General features: G+C 55.9%; 1 protein-coding gene across 1 annotated transcript in view; it reads left to right on the top strand.

Moving 5' to 3' along the window:
* Nucleotides 1-9,763, top strand: part of STK35 (serine/threonine kinase 35) — a 43,242-nt gene extending 33,479 nt beyond the window's left edge. Inside the window, exon 4 of the mRNA XM_040638083.1 lies at nt 5,081-9,763. The gene's annotated coding sequence lies outside the window, so the exon portion shown is untranslated. The remainder of the gene's footprint in view (nt 1-5,080) is intronic.
* The last annotated feature ends 7,254 nt before the right edge of the window (nt 9,764-17,017 follow it).

Genomic DNA, 17,017 nt, shown 5'->3' with positions numbered 1-17,017 from the left:
TGGGCAAAGCAAGCATTGCTTATGAAGCCTTGCATGGTGCCTAACATATCAAAGGTATTTTTGATAATCCTTCCATGCAGGAGTGCAGGGAGGACTGACTTTAAGAGTGAGTTCTTGGCTCCCCACCCAGGAATACCACAGTTTGAGTTTATACTGTGCTTTAGTCTGAGAGCATGCCAGTGACTTCCTTTTCTGTTGTATAGATGAGAGGGGTAGAGAAAAACTGGGCTTGAGGTTTGAATCCCTGTCCAGCATTTACGAGTCATTGAACCTTTTTGCATTTTGCTGAGTGTCCACAGTATACACGTCACACACGCTTCCGGTTGCGGTTTACCCTCACAGCAGGTGACATGAGCTGGGGTCCGCTGTGCCACCCCGAAACCTGGTATGGGAGCCCTCCTGACACGTGCCAGTGGTCACCTGGGGTACTGGCCCATTTTGTACCATATCACAGAAGATGGATCCTCGCAGACAGCCGGGTCGTATTTCAGATTTCGAGGCTTGTGGGCTTTAAAAATCCGTCCTTAGGCCTGAGCAGGTTGAAAGGTGCTGAGGATACCTTGGCCACCATCTGGCTGTCCATGAGGCCTTACCGCAGTGGTGTCGCGGAGGCTCCCTTCCAGGGGGCAGACTGGGAGAACTCCCCTCCGTGCCACTACCGCCTCCACTGCCTTCGTCCTAAGTGTCCGGACCACAGATACAGGATGGAAAGTTCCTGAATTACGCCTCAAGTCTAGATCTAAAGTTGTACGGTTCCGACTGAGAACCGAAGGGACCATTAACACGATGGACAACATGATAGATCATCCGAAGCGTCGCCTCTGTACCAGGTGCTGGGATAGGCAGCTTCCTTGACTCCTCACAGCAGCCCCTAAAAGGGTAAAGAGCAGCATCTCACTTGCTAGCAAGGAAAAGGAGGCTCAGGTGATAGAAGCGGCCAGGAAGTGGCCGAGGGCGGATTTGAACTCAGGACTGTCCGCCACAGCCCGTGCTGTTTCCCCGAAAGAGCGCTTGAGCGAAGTCGCTCGCTGGGAACGTAGTCGTGGCTCCCGGAGATTCTCTCATCCTGCGGCTGCCAGACTTACACAGTTGGAAGGATGGTACCGTTTAGAAGTAGGAGACCGAGTAGGAGACGAGGGACCGCAAACCGTTCCCGTTTAGCTTCATCTAAAAATGACATTTTGACATCAACAAAGTAGGAGGGCCGCACTTCCAGAGAAGGCGAACCTCCTCTTCCCCCCCAGATGTTCTGTCTCTGTGGGCTGGGGGGCCGGGAAGGAGGTAGAATGGGGAGCTCGTCCATCCCGCCCCTTCGTCCTCACTCCCCGCCCCATCCCCCACTTCCCTTTTCCATACGGCTAGTGGCACCCACGTGAGCACCTTGGTTCCCCCATCTCCTTGATCAGACCAGACAGCTACTTAGCTGACCGAGGAACTTTCTAGAAGGCTGCTCACTGCCTAGTGACTCCATATCTTCCGATGTGCTCTTCTAGACACCAGCCTTGTACAGAGGTGCCCAAGCCAAGCCCTTCACGAACCCTTTTCTGAGCGAGTGTGTTTATAAATGAAGGGATTAAGTGGGTTTTAAACGCCACTTAAGCTCTTGTCTCTCGAGGAAGGGATTTCCCAGGACAGTTAGATGCTAGAAGCAGGAGCTGTGGGCTGAGACTGACCCAGGCCCAGACACTTTTCTCTCCAACCCATTAGCCGTGCAGCCTTAGTCTCTGAGCTTCTCTGCCCCTGGGGTTGTGGGGTGAGATGAGGCTGTCGCTGTAACATGAGGACTGTGCGTGGGGACCCAGTGAGTGGGAAGCAGCATGGAAGAGCTGAAAGTTGCCTTAATGGGTTCCCCACAAAGCCCTTAGAACGTTCAATGCTGGGTGAGCGATTGCTGTGACGATAATTACAGAGAAATAAGGTCGGACGTGCTGAGGGAGTCTCGTCCAAGAGTTGAAAGAGAAGGGGAAGGATTTGCCAGCATGCCTTTCTGGATCTCTGGCCACTGTCCCCCCTCAGGACCGTGGCAGGTGCAGGTGGGGGGAACCCCCGGCTGGCGGCTCTGAGGGCACCGTGTGCAGTGCTCCACAGCACTGTGATGTGGGCCGAGCCACTCCGTCTCTCTGGGCCTGTCCCCTTGTTAAAATGGGGCAGTCAGCCTCGAAAAATGAGATGAAGGCGAAAGATGGGGCGTGCTGCTGACCTCATGCAGAGGTTCACACAGCACCTTGCATTCCGCTCAGCAGCGTGGCAGCCTCCGCACAGGGCTCTGTGGTCAGAGGTCCACGTGCCACTGGAAGCAACAAGGCAGGCCCTGGTCCACGCTGGTCACTGGGCAGTCAGGGAGCCGGGGTGTGACATCTGCGAGGATGAAGTCGGAGGCCCCCACCCCCACCCTGGGACTGGGCGCTTACACCATTTACTGTCCCAGCACGTGCCTGGGAGGGTCTGCTGCTGCCCTAACCCAGACCTGGGTGGTCTGAGCCCCTCCTGCTCATGGCTGCAGAGCCCGTCTCCAGGTGCACCTGCTGCCATTGGCTCCCTAGGGCAGGTGGACCTTCTGGAATGGGAGATGGGAGAGGAACCCAAAGCCAAGGTCCTCTCTCTGAAAGAGGCCCTCTTACTTTCCTTGTCCCTTGCCCCCAAGAGAGAAGCAGACCCAGACCTGTAGGCCATCCTGAGGCGTCCTCCCAGGAGGAGGGGCCCCAGTGCCAAAGCCGGGGGAGGGTGGAGGAGCCTGTGGGAAATGTCAGCCTGGCTTCCTGGCAAGGGCCCCAGTGATTACAGCGGTCATTACACGCTGGTGTCTCGGGAGCTCTTGCAGAGAGCCATGCTGTTGGTTTGACCTTCTGCGGGCACACTCTGTTCTGATAGTTTATTATGTAAAAAGGAACTTCTGGCTTCTGAATCTCTCTGCCTCCTTGACCGCTGCTTTTCTGCCGCCAGGGGCCACCTTCCTGCTGGTGGGCATCCCTTTGAGCAGGGTGTCCTCGGCTTGAGTCCTGCCAGGGGAGGGAGGGAGGAAAGCAGTGTTGAAAAGGTCATAACTGGTCCCAGAGATGACCTCAGCAGATCAGACATTAGCATACAGTTTCCTGGGCTTTTCTTGCCCTGTTTCACAAGGACTTGGAGTGTCTCGGATGGTGAGGGTCCCCCCAAGCCCACCCTCCCCCCGGTTGCTCATGGCTCTGCTTTGTCTGGAAAGCACAGGGAGGAGGTCATAGGCGTGCTGAATACAGCCAGAGTGTGAGATGGCTTCTGGGTCGTTCCAGGATCCAAGACCCACCAGTGGACTTTTTTTGTTGATCGAGGGGACTTCACAGGCAGGGAAACAGAAGCAGCAGAGGGAAAGGTTGAGGCTGAGAAAACCAGTATTTTCTTCCAGATCAAATACTTTTCCAGCACCGTTATAATTCACCCCCCACCCTGCTCCCCATACGCAGACACTGGGCGCCCCCACCCTCGCCTTGCGCTGGAGGAGGGAACTGCAGTCTACCCTCACCTGACAGCTCTGGAAAATTCTCCGCTTTCCACTGTGTGGAGGAGCCCAGAAAAGAGCCTGGGTCTGGTCTCTTGGACTGCTGCTCCAGGGCCCTTTCTTTGGGGCTGCCAGCTTTTCTTGTCCCTTAGAGTACGCTGGTTTTCCCATTACAAAGTAAAACACAACAACGTGACGTGTCCTCTGTATTAAGCAGGGGAAGGAGAAAATACACCCACGACAGGTGCAACGTTTTGATGTATTTCTTGACAGATTTTCCTATACGTGGTTTCTGTTTGTTGTTACATGGTTCTGCTCATACTCTGTGCCGTGGGACATCGTAGCCCGCTTGTTTCTCCTTAACCCCGAGAAGTGCTTCTGCCATAATACTCAGAATGCCACCTGCCTTCTCATTTCCTCTGTAATACATCACAGAGTAGACGGATCATTTGCTTCAATCTTTTCTTTCTGGATTTGCGGGTTGCTGCCTCGTCATGTATCATACTTCAGTGAGCGTCTTTATTCGTGAAGTCCTTCTCATATGTAAGAGACCAGTCAAGCTGGGTTTCCGGAAGTGAACTTCAGGGTCTAGAGGTCTACACACCCAAGGCTCTGAAAACACAGGGCCCATTTGCTTTCCGGAAGGTGCTGGTACACGTCTCCAGCGGGGGCCTTCCGTGCCCCCTCACCCAGCTAGGAGCAAGCCGTTTGGGTGGTCCAGTGGCTGCGGACTATATCCTGTCCAGAGCGAACACATTCATCACTTCTGGTTGGGGACGGGGACAGGCTGGGCTCATGGAGTCGGTCACTTCCAGCTGGGGTACTTCATAGTCGTTACTCGAGTCAGACCTCAAAGGAGAGCCCACCATTTCCCACAGTAGGAAACAGGCTGTCTCACGTTGCTGGAGCCCGCTGCCTCTCGTGACGACAGCCAGGCGTCTCCCTGGGACCTGAGGACGACAAGGCAGCAAGTGAGGGTACGGAGGGCACAGCTGCTCAGGCTGCATGGACCTTACACAGTGAAGGGGGGGCGGGGGGAGCGGATTTGGAGGGATCTCAAGCGTGCTGTGAAGGACTTACCTGCTGCTGTCGTTCAGGGGGAGAGCAGGCACTCCAGAACCCCGGGGTGCGTCCCTGTGCCGTGCCGATGGAGCCGTGCTGCCTAGGATGGGGCCCTGCTCAGTCCTGCAGGGGCGGCTCGGACTGGGACAGCGGGCTGGAGGCAGGTGCTGGCCCAAGGCTGCTCGCCGCAGGCTCTTGTGTTCTAGGCCTCCACGAAAATGGGTCCTGGAAAGGCTGGTAGCTGGTCCTGTTCCTGGGGCCTGGCGCCAAGACAGTTCCCGAACAATAGCTCATCATGATAGAGCCAGGCGCCGTCTCAAGTTAGATGCATTAGTTCATTTGGTCCTCGTAATAACCTGATACTCGGTGCAGGTGACGAGACCAAAGGTATTTAGAAGCCTCTCCGGCCCCCAGCAGGGCACAGTTCCTGAGGTCCTTGGGGTTGGGTGCTGGCGCTGAGTGGGGCATCCGGAGCCTGGAGGTGCCCCGAGCCCACCGGCCCAGTGTCCGCTCATCCCCGGCCTTCTGTCTTGTGTCTTCCAGGTTGATCCTCGGGACCCGCAGTCTCATCGTGTCTCCCACCGAGGACGGCAGAGGGTACAGGTGGCGGCTTGGTCGTTGGTGATCTCCCGACAGCTGGATCTCCGGCAATGTGAAGCTTTTGTTTGGGTTTTCCCCCCTCCTTTTAGTTTCGCTTAATTTTTTAACATCTTATTTTATTTTTTGTCTTTTTTTTTTCCTTTTTTAATTTAAACGATTAAGACTTCCGAAGAGCAGGAAACTATGCTGTGGAGAAACAACATGGACAAAAAGCATATGTGTAAATGTCATTTTTAATTTTTTTAAGGGGTTAGGGAGCTCTTCTGTTTTGTTCCTTTGTTTTCCCTCTGTCGTCTTTGTTTTCCCCATCCCTCAGTTCTGCTTGGAAGACCTCACTTCCCCAGAGAAGGCCTGCCTCCTCCGTGGAGGGCCAGGGTGGGTCCCGGCCCCGGGGTGGCATGAAGACAGAAGGCGGCCTGCGGGCCACCCACCCCCGCAGACACAGGCATGCCGGACTCTGGCGGGCTGCTCCCGGCCCGCCCTCAGGCCTTAGAAATGGTCCGAGGCGAAGAACCACCTGGAAGAGGAAGACAGGGTTTGGCCAGGAGAACTCAAGAAAGAAAGTCTAAACTGCGGGTTTGTTCTCTTTCAGCTGCTGGAAGCCCTGGGCCTCTCCAGGACTCACAGTGGTGGGAGTCCGTTCCCTCTTCTGCCCTTTATAACAGGGAGCGCTGGGGGGGACAGAGGTGACTATCCCCCACTTTCCGGCGGCCGAGCGCCAGCCCAGCCCAGCTCTATAAGCCTACCTTTCTGTTACTGGTCTCCCTCCCAGAGGAAGACCCCCAGGAAAAAAAAAAAAAAACTGTTGTGCCAAACCTCTGCCTGGGACACAGCTGGGTCTTCGGTGGGCATCTGTCACTCCTGTGAGGTCAGCGCCCGTCACCTCCTGCCTCCTGGATCGTCTCCTTCCCACATGTGCCCGCCACACATCCCGGTCGTCACAGAGACTGCCTAAGTCCCTGAGATCCGGTTGTGACCTGGCCATAAGAACAGGGTGTCCTGAACTGGCTGCCACTGTCCTCTGCTCACAGTGAAGGGTGTGCCCTGCATGCGGGCCCATGGTGTCACAGCTGGCAACAGCGTCAAGCGCCATCTCCCTCACCCCCAGGAACTTCCTATTAGGTGCCCTCCCTCCACATACACATGTCTGCTGGGGAAAGAATGGACCCACCAAGAGCAGGGAGAGGACGGGGTAGGACCCCCCCAGCTGTCGGGTGCCCATTTGTGGCCTGCCACCTTAAAGCTTCCCCTACGTGACCCTGTCGACCTCAGCACCAGCATCTGTGCAGCCGCGGTCTGTGTGGCCATCCCATGCTCTGCCAGCACGTGCACGGCTCCCTCCCCTCAGGCTTCTGAACCTGAGTGTTTGCCCCCCATCTCAGGGGCACGTGGCTAGCCCCGTGTCGTCCCTCTCACCCGCAGGCTGCTGGGGCTGCTCCAAAGGCTCCCCCCTTCCTTACCACCAAGCAGGCAGGGTCTGGGGGAAAGGGGAAAGGAATTCTTTTATGTTTGTTTTTCGTTTTCTCTAAACCAGCATAGGATTGATAGGGGAGACAGTTGGAGGGCATTCAGCTGGTGTGTGACCAAGGAGGGCTCTCCCCCCAGAGCGGCAGTCCTTTGGTCCTGAGAGTTTGGGAGAGAGCAACCCGACACCAACCCAAACTTGAGAACTCACCACACGTTTGCTGGCATTCTCTCGCCTTCTCTTAGCCCCTCAAACACCAGGGCTCCTGCTTCCTCCTGGGTGGACAGTTGGCCATGGCGAGCAGGGGTGCCGGTGGGAGCCAGGCCCTTCCCTTCCTTGCGTAATCCTTCGTGCCCGCCTGGCGCCCCCTGCCCCCCGGTCTCCTCTCTGGCTTCTTAGGCCACAGGACTGTGCCCTGAGCCGCCCCCGGGAGGGTGGGGAGCACAGTGTCCCTGACCACAGCACACTCCCCTTCTCTGCCCACCCCCCCACCTCCCCTCTGGGGCAGCAGATGGGAAAAACAGCCCCCCAGTTCTCACCCCTGCGCTTCCTGGCTGCAGCCCCCATCCTCAAGTTCTTGGTGAAGGCTCAGGCCTAACAAGGTATTCCCCGTGCTTCAACTTTGCCTCTGCCCTCCCCAGGTCTTGGAGCTGCAGCGATCCCCCTTCGTTATTTCTCTGGGCATCAATGTAGCCCCTTATAGGTCACAGGATGTCTCTGCCTTTTGGGCAAGGCAGGCAGCCTGGGAGGGGTAGCCCTTATCTTGCAGGACTCAGCCTCCCCTTGCTTGGTGGCAGGGCCTCCTTCCCTGGCTCATGATGGCCAGCTCATTAGCCCCAAGTGCCTGTCTCTCCCTCTTGCCCCCCCTCCCCCCAGCCAGGTGGACGGCACCCCGAAATGAGCGCCAGCTCGGCCCCACAGCCAGTGGACTAGCCTTGGTTGGACCCAGGTAGCTCCCATCCGCTTCTCAGCCACCTTCCCCCCGTTGCCGCTGTGGGTCAGCCTCCTGCCTCTTCCTGCCTCTCGCTCTCTCCACCTGCTCCTGGGGCCTGGCCGCAGCTCTGTACCACCTCATCTCAGCGCCACCACGTTTGTAAGGCCTGTCCAAGTTCTAGGAGTTTCCAAACCTTGAAATAGCAGTCATTCTCTTCTCCTTGGATCTGTGAAACGGTTAGCCCGGAGCGGGGAGGTTCTGGGCCTGAGACCCGTGGGTCTTGAGCTCAGTTCCCCCCAGCAAGAGGACTCAGCAAGACAGATCATAGTGCCTTATTCCACTACCCTCCCTTGACCAGACCTGCTGGCTCAGCTGGAAGTCCGTGGCATCCTTCTCCCTGTCTCTGTCTGTCACTTAACCTTTCACTCCCACCCACACAGAGCCACGAGGGAAGCATCTCCCCTGCCCCCCGCCCCATCCTTCCCCAAGGCCCACGGCCAGGCCCAGGGCTCCCACCACCACCAGGACACTAAGAGCAGCTTTAGCCGAGGACAGAACAACCACGTTCCCACCAGGTGGACGCTCTCTGCCCCTCACTACCCAGCAGGCCCCCTGCCTCTTACCTCTCTAGCCAGGAGGATGCCACAGTCCATTCAAGACTGGCTCCGTCTGACCCCTCTCTGGGCACCAGGGACGAAGGGCATAGTAGGCCTTAGCCCCCTCTCATCCCAGAGGCATTGGGACAGGAGAGTGGGAATTCTTTCCTCCCACCCGGATGTGGTTTGCCCCTGATGGCTGCCTTTCTGAGGGAGTGTATCCAATGTTTACTTAAGAAATACCCTGTTTACAGCTGGAGGAGAAAACGTGCCCAACACTGGCGGAGATCTGACTCCTGACGGGGCCTGGCCTCCTTTCCGGCACTGCCAGTGGTGGTCCCAGAGCGAATGACGGCGGAGCCGGCAGGGGCACATGCCCTGCACCCCCTCTGCTCCCTGACCCCGCGGTGCTAAGACCACTCACCACCTTCCTCGCAGCCTTCTTGTCCCTGGACATTCCCCACCTCTACCATTCCCTTCCTCCAAGGTTCTCTGCTCCTTGACATATCAGCTGTCTCCTAGAAAACCAGTGTTTGGAGCAATAAGATTATTTTTGCTTGAGTCTTTTTTTCTAAGAAAAGGTAAAGAGCTGGCATCGTAGGAATGTTCTCTATGCTGTTGCACTCTACCTTTTGAGAAGACAGATCTTAATAGGATGGATGTCTGGGTTGCAGCCTCAGTATCTTTTGGAAACTTGGAACAGCAGGAGTTGGGCCTCCACCCCCTAAGAAGGGGACCCCTGACTCTCTGCCCTTACCTTGCTCCCTGCTGCCTGGGCTCCTGGCCCTGCCCACCAAGGGCGCCTGTCACCTCCAATCCTCCTCGTGCCCCCCCAACCCCGTAAACACACATCTGGGGGCACCAGTGGCTCCTGGGTTATTGCTCCCCTCCGACTCCTTTGGCCTGCATGGGGGCCCTCAGACAGGCACAGGGCTACTGGAGTCACCTAGAAACTGGCAGCCGGACAACAGCCAAGTCTGGGGCTGAGGCCGGGAGATTGTCCCCCACCGGGTGGAGGCACAGCCTCCAGGATGCCAGGCCTGTCTCTGATCCTGCCTGCCAGCCTCGGAGGGCAGGGACTCCTGTCCAGACAGATGCCCTCAGAGGGGAAGCAAGGAGGTGGGACAGGAGAGTCGGTAAATGGAAGCTTCCACAGCCACCATTGACAGGTGAAGCCACGCCCATTGGTTGCCCGGAGGCCCCCACATCTTTTCCCATGAGGGGCCACAGGAGGAAGGCAGTTTGTTCAGGAACACTTTAAAGACCTCTTCTGTGCCGCAGGGGGCCTGGGAGCAGGGGAGAATGGAGGCCCCGATCTAACATTCATGTGGGGCTGACTTGGTGGTGAGGGAGGCACCGAGAAACCCAGGCACAAAGTTAGCTTCAAATACTAGTTAATAAATCTATTTTTCTTTATTTTCTTTTTTTGCACAGAAGCTGGTAATCTAGGACCTACGTGTGAACAACTTTATATGAATATTTTTTGTACTTGGTTTACTTGGGTTGGTATGATACATTCTATTTAAGTTCCTTGAACACTGTGGATCCCCTAATGTGTATGAATGACTGAGGCTTTGTAAATTAAGGGACGTTTGTGTGAATAAAGTTGTTTGATGGGGTCAAAGAAGCCATACGTGATTGGAAAACGAGTGTTTCGTGCTTTTGTTGGCACCTGTTTTGGGGGAGGGGGAAGCCGAGCGGTGCTGCAGCCCCCAGGTCCCGGCGGGTGAGTGGCTGTTGGAAGCCTCCTGGGAGCAGGCGCTTGCCCTTGGGGCATAGGAATCCCCACCTAGCCTGGCCGGCCTGTCCCAGGAGTCCCGGGGCTGCGGCCAGGCACTCAAAGGCCCTTCCAGGCCCAGCACTGCTTCTGCAAGTTCTCCCTCGGGATGTTTAACAGAGATAAGAGAGGTCTCCGAACCACAGCGGCAGGGGGAAGGGGACAGGGACGTCCTTGAAAAGCTGGGGGTGGGGAGGGACCTTGTGTCGGGCGCAGCACTTAGTGGGCTTTCAGCAGATGCTCCTGTAATTCCCTTTTCCCAGGGAGCCAGGGTTGGGGGGATGTTCCCCGAGTGTGCAGGCCTCCCAGCCCAGACTCCCAGCCCTGCACAGCCTCGGGAAAGCTGCTTGCTCTGGAAGGGCCGGTGTTTTACTGGGGGCCGGGCGCTCAGGCTTCTTGGGAATCGTACCTTGTAGACCCAGGAATCCTGAAACTGCTGGTGGCCGAGTCAGGCCTCTGGAATGTGTGCCGGAGGAACAGATAAGTGCGCCTTCCTGCCTGATGTGAGAGCGCGCTGCATTCCAGGCCCAGGCTTTGGTGTCTGGGAACAAAGCTGCTTGTAAAGGATCTTTCTGTGCTTAGCCTGGGGCTTGGGGAAGGACGACCCGCAAGTTCGCTTTAATAACTTGGCTGAGATAATTCACCCTTTTGAAGTGTACAAGTCAGTGGGTTTTCATATGTTCAGAGTTGTGCCACCGTTGCACCGTCCAATTCCAGAACATTCTTAGCACCTCATCGAAGAAAGCACACCCGTTAGCCATCCCTTACCCCTCCCCATTACGCACTCCCAGCCCCAGGCAACAGCTAATCTACCTTTTGTCCATGCATCTGCCTGTTCTGGACATTCCATGTGAACGGAATCACACACTATGTGGCCTTTGGTGTCCAGCTCCTGTCACTGCAGTGTTTCCAGGGCCCATCCATGTCCTCGCGTGCGTCAGTGCTTTGTCCCTATTGATGGCTGAGTCACGTCCCACTGCGTGGAAACTCCGCGTTCCCTGTGTCCATTCACGGTCACTGGACACTTTCTGTTTGGGGGCTCTTAGAAGTCACGCTGCTGCGAACGTGTGCGCGAGTTTCTGCACAGACCTGTACTTCTCACCCCTGGGCACATAGCCTACCCGCAGAATTGCTGGGGCGGACGGTGACTGTACAATCGTTGACGGGCCGCCCAGTTGTTTTCCAAAGACGCTGCACCATTTTACATTCCCACCAGCAAGGTGCGAGGGTTCTCCTTTCTCCACATCCTTGCTGACACTTGCCACTGTCTCTTTTTATTGTCCTCCGGAGGGGAGGGTTATGGACATCGCACCATTGTGCTACTTTCTAATGGCAGATGAGGGGAGAATAGCAAGTAGTGGGTACCTCGCAGAGTCCAAAGGCGCAGACTGCTACGTCCTGGCGCCCTTGACCTTGAGGCTGATCACCTCTCTGACTTCACTTTCTCATCTGTGAAGTAGGAAATACCCACTCATCGGGTGGTTGGCAGGACTAAAGGTTTGTGCAGATGACATGCTGGGCATGCCTCAGAGCAGTTCCTTGTCCCTGTGTCCTAGGCTCCGCGGCTCATTGGGGCGGGGCTCAGAAAGGCTCTCGGGGCTCCCAGTGCGTTGGGCTCGGCGTGCGTGATGAGGAACAGGTCACCGTCACGCGGGGTCTGCCGAGGGCCACACCACACCGAGCGGACAGGTGTGTCACCCAGGCCCTGGGAGGGAGGGATCTAGGTGTCTGGAGCTGACCAGTGCCTGCTTGGGTGGAAGGAGAAGGTAGACATCCGGGCCCTCGCTGACCTTCCCTCCAGACCAGACTCCGCAGCCCCCCCATCCCCGGCACTACCAGCAAGGAGCTCTGGGTCCAGGGGAAGGTGGGTTCAGAGAGGACAGGTGGGGCGTCATGGCAGGCTGGGCCGGGCAGGAGGGAAGCTCCAGGGGCTGCGAGGCGAGGACGGGGAGACCTGCTGGAGGCGGGAGGCCTGAGGCCACGCTTGTCCATCCAAGCTGCCTGGCCTGGGCCCCGGGCCCTCTCCGGCCCCGCTGGGGTCCCTGAGCCTGCGCCGGCCGGACAAACAGCCCACAGCAGGCGCAGCACCCTCCCTCTCCCCCACTCTTCCTTTCTGGGAGGTGCTTGCCTTACCACGTCCCACCCTAAGGAGCCAAAGGAGGGTCGATGGCGTTTGAGACCTAGCTCTCAATCCAGCCCCCACACCACAGAGCAGGCCGAGGGGCAAGACCGGCTGTCGATCTCCATTGCACATAGACTATTATGCAGACCCTCTCCCTGGGCTGTGGAAGGTGTTCTCCACCGTCCCCCTCTCCCCACACTTCCTCCTCAGACCTGCTTGCTACCCAGCACCCCCAGGCTCCACCCTCTGGCCCGCTGGGCCATATTGCTGCCATTCATTCATTCATTCATTCATTTGTCCATTTGGGGGTTTTTTGGGGTGTTTTTTTTTGTTTTTTTTTGAGCAAGAGTGAGGGAGGGGCAGAGGGAGAGGGAGAGAATCTCAAGCAGACTCCCCTCGGCTGTGGAGCCTGACATAGGGCTCGATCCCACGACCCCAAGATCATGACCTGAGCCAAAATCAAGAGTCGGAGGCTTCCAACTGAGCCACGCAGGCGCCCCTATTGCTGTCCCTGAAGCACACACAGGACATTTCCATCTCGGGGCCTTTGTGCTTGCTGTTCCCTCTGCCCCGAGAGCACGTGACTTCTTGCTTCATTCAGGTCTCTGCTCACACACCTGAGAGATCGTCCCCGGCCCCCTTAAAGAAACCTCATCACCATCACTGTCTCTTTAATATGCTTTGTTTTCCTTTTTAGCACAATCACTCGCAGGAAGTTTTCTGTATAACATACATACATGCAATGCATAGACAAGGTGCGTATACAGGTAAATAATGTCTCCTCTTCTTTAACAGGGCCTGACGTGGCCCATAGTAGACATTCAATATGTATTTAGTAAGTAGATGGGTGAGAGCAGGTTACATCAGCAGGAACACAGCCCCAGTGGAAGGAACTTGCTCGGGAGCCCACGGGGAAACAGCGTCTGTGAGCGGGGCCTATGGTGGACCGCATGGCCCATAACTGATGAGTCCAGTTCAGGGATGTGTCCCTGTGTCATGTGTCAGATCCATAGAGGTGATCTTGGTGACGGGGCAAGAACCAGGCCCAGAATGTCTGCCTCGTCTCCAGCTAGTCTCTTGGCCACCTCTCAGAGTACGTGGGAGGGAAGTGCAGGGTAGGGAGATGGACGTCACTCACTAGGTTCATGACATATGTTCGTGAACCTAGAAGCCCCGAAGTACGAGAACCTGATTGGAACACGGATTAAGAGACCCGGATCCAGATCCAGCATGGCCTCCTGCCAGCTGTGTGGGATGCGGCAGCATCTCTCCTCCCCGGGCCTCACGGTATGGTGGATTCTGGATTCAGACAGGACGGTTTGGATGACTGCTTTACCGCGAACAGTCCCATGACCTTGGCATATTACCCTCTGAGCCTGTCTTCTTGCAATACAAGTACCCGCTTCCTAGGTTTTTCTGAGAACTCATGAGAGAGTTGGCATGTGCCATCCATAGCACAGCGTCTGACATGAAGTGAATTATCCATAAATGGTATCTAGGGATAATATTTTTTAAAGGGGGGGAAACCTTCCTTTAAGATGTTTTTCCAGAAAAAGGGCTCCAACTGTTAAGGAATATTGTGTGTCTCATTCCCGCCCCCCATGTCCCAGTGCACACTAAAGGCCCTGAGAAGGCCTGTATGAGCCCAGTTTCTCAAGCTTCTGGGACCACTGATGCTTTCACATGGAACACCTATTAATGTCTCCTGGCAGTGAGTTTCTGGGGAAACGCTTCGGGGCCCGCTTCTAACCAAGACCATCTTTGCTGCTGTCAGATCCTAAGTCCCCATCAGGGGACTGTAGCCACCCCATCCTGCTTCACATGGGGCTGGAATGATTTCCCTCTTGCAAAAGCCTCAAATAATTGCCTCCACTTGGTCTACTGGTTCCTTGAGGGCAGATCAGAATAGGAGGAATTTAATAACCGCGGTCTGGATCCCCTGCCAAAATGCTGTAGGGGCCTGGCCCAGACTCGAATGCGGTGAGAACAGAGAGAGCAGCTCCCCCAGCCAGCAGACCAGGCCAAAACCCTCACGCTCCCGGTGCCCGTCTGGCAGAGCCCAGCCACTCCGCGGCGAGCGCTGACCCAGCACACCGAGCAGTTAGCCTTCCACTGGGGGGACACCCGCGTTCCATGGGTACGCACACAGGCCCCACTGCGACACTGCCAGGGGCCAAGTTGCTCTACGTCTTTAGGACTCAGTTTCCTCAAATGAAAAATGGGCATCATAATCACACCCGTGCCAGTGAGGATTTGGTACGGCTGCCTGATGGGGGGACCCCAAGTAGCAGCAGCCCAAGCAAGAGAGACGCTGGAGCTCTCTCCCATAAAACAAGTGCGAGGGGACTCCTGGGCAGCTCAGTCGGTTAAGCATCTGCCTTCTGCTCAGGTCATGATCTCAGGGTCCTGGGATCAAGCCCCGCATCGGGCTCCCTGCTCAGCGGGGTGTCTGCTTCTCCCTCTCCTTCTGCCGCTCCCCCTGCTCCTGTGCTCTCTCTCTCTCTCTCAAATAAATAAAATAAAATCTTAAAAGAAGAAAAAAGGAAGTGCGAGGCTATGCTGTCAATCCAGGGCTTCATACGTGGGGAGATCACTGGAGATCCATCGCCTTCTGTCTTCCTGTTCTGACATCTTCAGCAAGTGGCTCAGGTTCAGGGTCACTTCCCAGTCCCGGATAGCTGCTGGAGCTTCGGGCACCTTCTCCCCATCCCTGACAACATCAAGGAGGGCGGGAGGAGAGAGCTGGCTCCCTCCTTCCATGGAAGCTTCCCTGAAGTCCCACACCACCCTTCCGCTTACATCGCACTGGCTAGAGCTTAGTATGGCCACATGTGGTGCCGAGGAGGCTGGGAAGCAGAGGGCGCAGCGGTCCTGTTACTAAGGCTGACAGAGTCTTGGTGTCGGGTGGGCCAGCAGCCATCTGTGCCACCAACATGCCTCCAGCTCACTCCCGTACAGGTTAGGTAAGATCGTCATTTATCAGAGTCCTGCAGGCCTGGGTTCAAAAGAAACGAGATAACCCTCTAAGGGGGCTTGTTCAGAGCCAGGATAATAGCCACATGCGGCAACCAGCAGAAAGTTGTCGACTTGGGTTCCTTGTCTGCCAGTCTGTCATCTCTGCAGTTAGTGCAGACTGAGTGCCACCTTCTAGGGCCAGGGGTCCAGAGGAGATGCGCCAAGAGCCAGTGCCTCATGGTGATTAAGAGTGGCGTCTGAAATACAGCGCCTGGGTTAAAGTCATGCTTCCTGTGTGATCCTGGCCAGTTTACTGAACCTCTCTGGGCTTTGTTGTCTCCATCTCTAACGTGGAGAAGGTGATAAACACCATCACAGGATTATTCTGCGGGTCAAAGGAATTAATACAAATAAAGTCCTTTGAACACTGAAAAAAAATCCCTCTGATCTCTCCAGTGGACCCACAAGCTTCTCGAAACCTACTCTGCTTTCTTCCTGCCCATGCTGGGCATTCACTGAGCATGTTCTCCGCTGCTCACTGGAGATTCCAAGATGAAATACACCCTAGACCTACCTGCATTCCTTCATCATAGGGATGTTTTTTGAGCCCCTACTGTGTGCCAAGCTCCATGTCACAAGCGGACAGTCCTGAAGGAAACTAGGCAGTGGTGTGGAGTCTGGGGTGGGACACACAGAGGCTCAGACATGGATGGGTGGGGCTAGGAGACCTGGGGTCCGGCCCCAGATATCTTGGTGGCATGCGGCCTATGGACATCTGTGTCCCATGATTCTGGACAGGCAGCCCAGCCAGGCCTGTGGATGGGGCCTGGGAGAGGAGGCCACCAATTTCAGCACAGAAAAGTAGTCCTTTATTTTCCTGGGTCATCAAATGAGCGGTAATCTGGTAACAAAGGGTGATTAGCGGCGGATGCCTGCAGAGCTGAGCCAGTTGCCCTCACCCCGGAGCCCAGCCAGTTCTCTGCTCTCAGGGCCCCAAACTTGCTTCCCCAGACTGTTCCTTTGACCCCTTCCCCACCCCTACCTATTCTTGAAACCCTCCTACCCCTCCCCCGCCAGCTTCAGAGAGTCTTTGAAATCCGGGGTTCTGCGCACCTGTGTCAGTTTCTAATTCATTACCCCTCAGTTCCAAACGCTCCTTCAATAAATACTCTATGATGAGCAACAGAATTCCTTTAGGCATTTCTCCTGTAAAGTGAGCACAATTTTAAGACCTCAGCAGAGGGCTCCGGGGGAACATTGCTCCGGGGGAACAATTTCCAGCTTGGGACATAGGGCTGGTGGGGGGCGGGGGCAGGGGGTGTCCCATGGTGGATTTTTACCCCTGCCAAGGGCCCAGAACGTGATCCACCTGTGACCTTGCCGCCTCGGCCTGGTGATAACCTTCCTACAGCCCTCCTGAAACCCAAGCCCCTCCATGGCCTGCCTACAGTCGCCTGTGGTCTGGAGAGTCTCACAGACGCAACAATGCTCCCTCCACAAGTCCCTGTGCAGCCTAGGTAGTCGGAAGACACCAGCCCACCTGCGCCCAGTACCGCTGCCCATGATGATTGGCTGAAGGCCTGAAGCCCCCAACACCTACCCTCGGGAGGGTGGCCTGTTGCCTCCCTTAGAAACTCCAGGCCAGCTCCAGCCTGGCTAGGCATCAAACTTCTCTGCTGCCAGTGACTGAACCACACCTTTCCCAACAAGGTCCTTCCTTGCACAGTGTCCTTGCACAGTGTCCTTCCTTGGGCATTTGTGAAAAACTACAGTTAACATCATATATAAAGGCAAAAGACAGAATACTCTCCCTCTTACGTCAGAACAAGAAAGGACATCCACTCTTAGGAGTTTCTAGCCAGGGCAAACAGATGAGAAATACAATTAAGGATAAGGCATGAGATTACAAAGAGGTAAAACTGTCTCAATTAGCTCATGACATCACCATCTATATGGAATATCCAGTGGAATCTACAAAAAACCTTCCAGAATTAACTGAGTTTGGCAAGGTTCCGGGTTACAAGATCGATA

Source organism: Ursus maritimus, unplaced genomic scaffold (assembly GCF_017311325.1).
Source record: "Ursus maritimus isolate PB19 unplaced genomic scaffold, ASM1731132v1 scaffold_22, whole genome shotgun sequence".
Classification (NCBI taxonomy): domain Eukaryota; kingdom Metazoa; phylum Chordata; class Mammalia; order Carnivora; family Ursidae; genus Ursus; species Ursus maritimus.
The sequence above is the reverse complement of the archived record's forward strand: the minus strand, read 5'-3'. Positions and strand labels throughout refer to the sequence as shown.